This window comes from Parasteatoda tepidariorum, chromosome 2 (genome assembly GCF_043381705.1).
Source record: "Parasteatoda tepidariorum isolate YZ-2023 chromosome 2, CAS_Ptep_4.0, whole genome shotgun sequence".
NCBI lineage: Eukaryota > Metazoa > Arthropoda > Arachnida > Araneae > Theridiidae > Parasteatoda > Parasteatoda tepidariorum.
In genome coordinates this window covers 23,618,604-23,626,878 of record NC_092205.1, presented here as the reverse complement: position 1 = coordinate 23,626,878, position 8,275 = coordinate 23,618,604, and positions in this window count along the sequence as shown.

The window sequence follows — 8,275 nt, the reverse complement described above, 5'->3', positions numbered from 1 at the left end:
GTGCTTTTCAAGTTTATGGAGAAATATAGACAGGGATGAAACATCTCCGTTGTAAGCTGTTTCATTTTACACTTAAGCAAGAATTGCGCGTATAAGAGTACAGACATGGCTTGATAAATAAAAGTTTGAAAAAAAACGGACATCTGTCATTATGCATAAAAGAGAATGGGCATCTTGATATGCGAGTTTGAAAAAAAAAACGTTCATAATTCATAACGCATTTTAGAAAATAGACATAGTTAGATATGCGAGTTTGAAAAAAACGTTCATAGTTCATAATACATTTCAGAAAATAGACATTGTTTGATATGTTAGTTTGAAAAAAACAAACATTCATATCTCATAGAGCATTTCAGAAAATAGACATTGTTTGATATGCGATTTTTAAAAAAGAACATTCATAGTTCATATAGCATTTCAGAAAATAGACATTGTTTGATATGCGAGTTTGAAAAAAACATTAGTATTTTATAACGCATTTCAGAAAATAAACATAGCTTAACTTGTGCGTTTGAAACAAGGGACATTACTGGAAATGCTTCTTCAAGGAACTGGACATAGCTGTTAAAGAAAATGGATCTACTTCTTTGCTTAAACTATTGTTATGATTATTGTACCTAATAAAAAAAAATTAGTGCATAGTGCTTAAAAACATTGGTTAATTTTATCATCGATTGTGTACGCATATCTTTAAAAGAAACATAACTGCTAAAAATTTGGGATCATTCTCTAAAATAAAAATTTCAGCCTACGTATAATTAATCATACGTGCGTAATTATACGTACGCGTATAATTAAAACCCGCGAATAATTAATTATACGCGTGTAATTATTATATGTCCACTATCCACTTTTAACAAACACGCTTTCAATGTTCATTTTTCACCCGCGTCTTTTAAGCTATGTCCAAAGATCAGTAGTTGCAGACTGTTATGAATTTAAGCCCCAAAAAAATACTTAACAACACAAAAAAATACACGTCTATGTATAATTATAATGCAATATTTTGAAATGAATAATTACTTTTAAAGCTTAAAATACGGGAATCAGCGGAGAGATTATTACCATCGTAATGTTAGACAATTTCTTTTAATTTAAAACCTTTTTGAAAATAGGTAAATGAAATGAAAACTTAACAAGAGATATGAGTATGCATTTTAGCATGGAGATTATCAACAATAAAGTGTTCATATTTAGAGTAAAACGGGAATTTTTTAAGAAGATTTGCTAACAAATTGCTAATGAATGTTTCCATGCACTTTATTATTGAGAGACAAATATTTTACGTATTTCATAAGGAAAAAAAAAACATTATTCACTAAAAATATCCATTTCCCTTAAAATTAATTGCTAAATTCTTGATGTTTTTATATGAAATATTTGCTTAAAAATTACATATTTCACATGAAAAGATCTAGAGTGTAAACATTTCTTAAATCTTCCATGCACTAAAAAGAACTTCTTTTTTTACATATTTCATAAAAGAACAGCAAACGATAATAAATAAATCTCCTAAAACTCAATTTACTTAATTTGAGAAAGTTGGAAATCGGAAACATTTACGCGCTTAGCCAAAATTGACTTAAGGAATCTAATCTCGGTTTTTCTAATGAAAGGTTTTGTATTCAGCGAAGATTCTGAATGTAATTTCACTGGTCAACTAGGCTTAGGAGGGATGATTAAGGTAGGGGGGATAAAGAAAAATAAGGGGGCAGACAGGTAGAAGAAACGGCATGCATTCAAAATACGTTCTTGGGGCTTTTACCGCGGTCCTGGAAGGTCGTAGAACAGGTTCTTGGGCATCACCAGCGGGCAATCTGTCAGGAAAAGACAAATGCTCATTCTTGGATCAAAATAAAACAAAAAAATAAAAGAGCAACCTGTAGACTTGCAAGAGCAACAGGGTCAATCTCTAAGATGAGAGTACCGCGGGATTCCACGCGTCTACAACCTATCTTTCTTTTCTTTTTTTTCTTTCTTTTTCTTCTTATTTTCCTAGGACGCATAATTTATAAATATAGCCTCTGGAGCTTTATCCAAAGCTGTCTGTGGAATTTTTTTTCTTGTTGCAGTCTTCGTGCTCATTTTATTGGTGCAAACGATTTTAAAAGCCCTAACAATTTTTTTTCTTCTTTTTTATCGTTTTCAAAAAGTCGTGAAGATAACGACTGGGAATGGGTCGTAGTACTCGTCTAAAAGCAGTAAAAAACTGGTTGATATATTTCTCTCAATCATGAAGATAATGATAATAAAAATAAAAAGAATATATGTATACACATTTATCTTAACGTGACGTATTTAATAGGGCTTATTGAGCTAAATGTATGCATAGGTTACCACTTTTCGCTACGTTACCCTCCAAAATTTACGCCAACAAAGAATAGAATTTAGAGCAAATGTTTCTTATTTATTTATAATTGATATAACATATTAACTGCTCGTCTAACGGTTTATCTTACATAAAGATTTGTTAACTCTTAAATAGTGCCAGATTTTTCCTAAGATATTACCTAGTCTAAAATAAAATTTCGAATTTAGTAATGCTAAAATCTATATCTACGTTAATGTTATTTAACTACTGAATATTTTGATGATTCCTAAATCAATATCTTGCGTCGACCATGAAAAAAAGTAGACCATAATAATTTACAGTAAAATAGAAATTCGGACCAGTGAAATATTTTTTGCTACATTAATTTATACTTTAGTAGTGAATAGGTTAAAGATGTATCCAATTAAAGTTAAACTGGATCCCTGTACTCGGTAAAAATTTTATTAAAACATAGCCAGTTCCTTAAATTCTAAATAAAATTGAATTTATTTCAAACCCGTTGTTATGGGATTTATGCAAAATAATATAATAAACATATTAATATCTACCAAAAAAGTTTTTATAAGACAATTATTCCCTACCTTTTACCTCTTGCAGTTTCTCGTTGGATACTGATGTATTGTAATTTGACTTAGTAGGAATTATAACTAGTACTCTTTTTAAAAAGCAGTTTTAAACGTAAAGATCTCTCGAGAACCTTGGTTTGCATGAATTTATATTCATTACTATATGATATAAACATATTTCAATATTACTTGGAAAGTATGTTTGGAACAAATAATTCATACAAATATAAATTTGAGAATTTGGAGACACGACAGTCAGCGGGAACTTTCAACACGAATTAAAGAAAAATAGGTAGGAAAAGGAAAGAAAATATAAATAAAGTAACAAAGTAGGTAAAAAATAAAGGCAGTATAATAATTTAGTTTTAATTCAGGAACAGCGTTATTAAACATAAGTAGAAAGTCGATTTAACTTCCCTTGATTTTGTTCTGCCTTATCACTAACAAAATCCTCTCTTCGCATCTTGCGTAAATTATGCAACATCAACATCAATAAATCTAAAATATAGCTCTAAATTACTATGTAGCCAGCCTTGAGGATAATTTATAAGCATAATTCAAACAAAAATATTGTTAATTTCGTTTGTCATAATGAACAGTTAGCGTTTAGCTTTTCATTTCTGTTAAGCATATTTTCCTATTTTTTTCCCTCTAGTTTTTCATTTTATTACCATCATTATCATCATAGTTGGCTAGACAGCCCAATGTGAGCCAATGCCTTCCTCAGAAGATTTCTCCATGACAACTTCCGATTTATCTTTGATCTCCAATTCTTTTCATTAATTGCGAGAAAATCAGACTCCACTGAGTCAGCCCATCTTAACCGTGGCCTTCCTCGCTCTCTTTTTTCAGTGGGTCTAAAAAGCAGTATCTTTTTTATTGTGCTGTCATCACTCATTCGAATCAAGTGGGCGATCCAATTCATTCTATTTATTTTTATGCATTTTATTACCAATAAAAGAAATTACATCGTTTCCCTAACCACAGATATACTTATTAGCGCATACTTAATATACTATAGAGATGTTATCTAGCATGCAGTTCTATTCAACCAAAAACTTGAAGTTTATTACGTTCCTTAGCTATTATTGGTCTTTAATTCATTATGTCATGCAAGCACAAGTAAAATTATCGAGGACCGTGGGCATTTTGGGGCAACTTCACCAAATTAACGTTTCGTAAGCTACCAACAAACACGTTTATTTTGTTAACATTTACATTTGGGAAGCGTGTATATATATATTAAATGTAGCATAAGAAAATATTAGCCCAAACCATTAAAGAAAGACTCTTTATTTTACGAAGATGACAAAAATACTGTTATGTTTGGTTATTAGTATTTGAATTAAGTTGACATTTTGTTATGTTAGTTAGTTCTAAATTTTTTGTAGTTAGATAAATAAAACCATAATTTTTTATTACAATTTAAAATTGGAAGTTTTTCTATTGCAAATATATGTATATCAAAATGGAAAGCGTATTATTTTCCAAAATAAAGGCTAATAATGTAATAAGAAAAGAGCTGGTTTTTATCTTAAAAATATAAATAGATAAATAAAAAAAATTAAAAATCAGCTGAACGCAGTCAGGTGAATATCGATTCTTGGTTTATCAGCGATGAAAATCTGCCACAAAAAGCCCAAAAGTTGGCAACTGTATCACATCATCGTTGAAATTAAATTATTTTCGTAACCTCCATTTATGAAGAGGTCAAAGAGGAGGAATAACACAAGTAAAAGCAACAGCAGTTATTTGGGTTCATAACTTCTGAATATAAAGGGAGGGAGAGATGCCTCGGCCAAATGTGAGGTTTTTAGCCCACGTACGCCCCAGTACTTTCATTTTACGCCCTTTTACCAAAGCGTGGTTGAATGCACGCCTCTGTATCATTTAACTAGTGGAAAAAGAATACTTCCTTATAAGAAATTCAATGACTCAACTGTGGGAGAATAAAAAGATAATCGATTTTTTTTTCACACCTGATCACAAAAAGCACATTTTTTTGAATTACGAGTTGCTTAATTTAGACCAAGGGTGTTGTTACTCTAAAGTATGAAAGGAATATTTTTTTATGAAAATTCAGTAAAAGTTAAGCAAAAATCCTCTCTCTTTGTTTAGGAACATAAAAGTATAACAAGCTCAAACTGGTCATTTGGAGTATATAAGGAGTACATTTCCTTCTAGGGAAAGTAACCAGTGGGCTTTTTTTCTACTTAAAACCAATTTTGGAAGAAATCTAGCAACTGTATAATACAAAATTAAAATCCTTTTATAAAATACGGGTAAAGAATTTCTGAAAGAAAAAACATATAAATTTTTTTTAAATGTTCGTACCATTTGCATCTCAGCATTTTAAATAGTCAAACTTTCCAATTTTAAGTAAAATTTCACCCAAGCAGTTCACCTATACTTCTTTACGTTAAAAAGAAGAAGAAAATCCCTTAAAGTCCAGACAACGGGTATATACATATATATATATATATATATATATGTATATACCCGTTGTCTGGACTTTAANATATATATATCCAAGGTTTCAGGTTTACTTTTTGGTTATATCCGCTTTTGAAATCAATGAAAGGCCCTTTTCTTTTGGCGTGTTTGACGGTTGAGCTAGGACAAATCTTTGATTGTTCATAAAAGATTGGTTATTTTAATTATCCAAAGAAAGAAAAAAAATTGAAAATCAAAGGTTACTAAGCATCCGCTTTCATAACATCCAAAAATTTTAAGGAAAACAGTTTAAGCTATTCAGACTTTACTCTGCTGTCTCAGAAAGCTCAAAGCATGTTTTAATTTTGCCAATCATGCAACTATTCAAATTTTTGTATTCTGACTCCATGCAAAAAACAATGCATTTGTCTAATTAAATCAAATTGAATACGTGAAATGACTTTCTAATATAAATTGGATAAAAATTCGATCAATCGAACATAGAACATAATTTGAATGATGTTTTGATATATTTCTCTTGAAATTCTTTCTTCGCAGATGATACTTATTCATCAACTCCTATTATATCAAAACCCTTCCACTTCTTTAAAGAGTCAAACTCAAGTCTGCTCTTTTCCTATGACCACTTCTTACTATAGGATATAAATCAAAATCAGCAGCTGTTCTGTAAAGTGTTACTGTTGTCTGATACTGAGAAAATTACTTTCTCGCTTAGGTTAGCTCGTTCGCTTTCCTATTCTATTTTAGCACAACATTAAATTGAATAAATTAAGCCAGTAATTACCATCTTTTTACAAATAAGCTTTTCAATCAGTTCAATTCTGTTACCAGAACAAATTTGGTAAATTTAGTTAGGATATATTAATTTCTTTTTAACAAAACACTTAAGACATAACACTTAGGAAAATAACACTTAAAACGAAAAATATATTACCTTAATGCAAGACTTCATAAATTAAAATATACTATCGCTTTCATCCCACCACTCCCTATGTAGCAGAAAAGTTGGGGGTATTTAGTGCTTTAAAAAGTTCTTTCCGCTCACTTTAATCCTTGCACATAAATTATTTTTTTAAGAAATATCTACTTACATTTTAAGTGAAATTTTACAGCTTTAGTTTTTAGCTCTACTGCCTAAATCAAATTGGCAATTAAATTGATACAATTTTTAAACAAAACAACGCATCACCACCATCGCGAACTTTGTCTTTTGAAAATAATGCTTTACGAAACAGGGAATCTATTTGACGTAGATCAAATATATAGAAATAGCTAAAAGATTGTTGCTTAAATAAACATTTTATATTTATTTTTGTCAATTCCTCAAATGGTGGAGTTTTTTAAAGTTTTGAAAGATGTCCCTATCAGTTTCGCGGCACCCCTGTCCAGAAATGAGTTTTGTCTTGAAAAATCATATCAGTGCATTCAGAATAAAAAGTTGTAACTGGAATTTAAAGAAAATTCTTTTTGTTTTTCTCATATTTAGCTTATACTTTTTCTTTCATTAGACATATAGGATAAACATTTTTCCTAAATACGAGTTTTAGCAGTTTTTGTCATCACGGATACTTGACCTCTCGTAACAACAGGTAAATCATGAAGCCTAAAATTTTAGGAGAGTTCCAATTTGCGGATCAACGAATCGATAAATAAACGAATGAAGGTGTCAGCAAATCAAAGAATGAACTTATCAAATAATTAGTATCTATTATGAATGAGTGACTATAATAATCTGCAGGGCAATGCAATAGTGAAAAAAATAACCAGCATATGAATGAATAGACGAAGGCATGGAATGAATTAAAATAAAAAAAGGAATCAAGCAATGGATGGTTGACGAATATAAACAATAAAAAGTTTCATGAAACCGGAAGAAATTTAGAAAACTTCCGGTGTATCCTTCCGCTTAGGTTATTCGTACAAGGCGATGTACGAACAGGCTTAATTTTCTATCAAGTTTTATGATTCTGATTGGTGTTTAAATTTACTCATAACTTTACCTTTCATAAAAGTTTACTGTCATATATGAATTCTGACAGGTTGCGAGCCTGAAACAAATTTAAGAAAATAAATATCACAACATAAATAAAGTGCAAGATTTTCCATGTTTTGAATATTATCTTTTATTTGGCTATATTTGAGGAAAATATCTCTGTTTGCTAATTTTTGCAGCATCATAGTATTGCTTGCAGAGTCTTCCGAATTCATTTGTTGTTTGTTTCATTGAAATTTAAATTAAAAAAAGGCGATAGATTGTAAACATTACAAGTATAATAATATTGGATAGTGCGCTTTTTAAAGCTTAGAAGTAAAAATTAATCAGAAGTGTTAACCCGGAAGTTTTACGATGAATTTTAACTCCTGCCGCCATCTGTAAAGCTAAACACGTGTTTAGCTTTACGCGGTCAACCATCCAAAGAATGTAACCAACGAATCAATAAGCGGATTAGAAATTTTTCCACATGCTAATGAATAAGTAATTATTCGACTATTCATTAAGTTATTGTTTTATTGATTCGATCACTCATTAATTTATTGTCTCATTGATTCACCCACTCATTAATTTATTGCCTTCTCAAAGGATTCATTAATTCGCTCTTTAGTTTTTCGTTAATTTATCAATTCATTCATCATCATAGATAGCTAGTTTATTCTTCATTTATCATTGGTATTTTGATTCGCTCATCTATTGATATTCTGATTTTACTAATTATTTACTGATTCACCTCTGCTTCACAACATGAGTAGCTTTTGAATTTATTTATCAGAAGAACTTTTGCTGTTATCTTAAATTAATATTCTTCATTTCTATAGAAGGAAAAAAAAGTTCGTAAATTGTTCTTAATGGTATCGTAGGCACGTGCCTTTGTTTCATGCTTTCCCCATGGCCTCTTCTGAATAGTTCAACTAGAGATTGGAAATT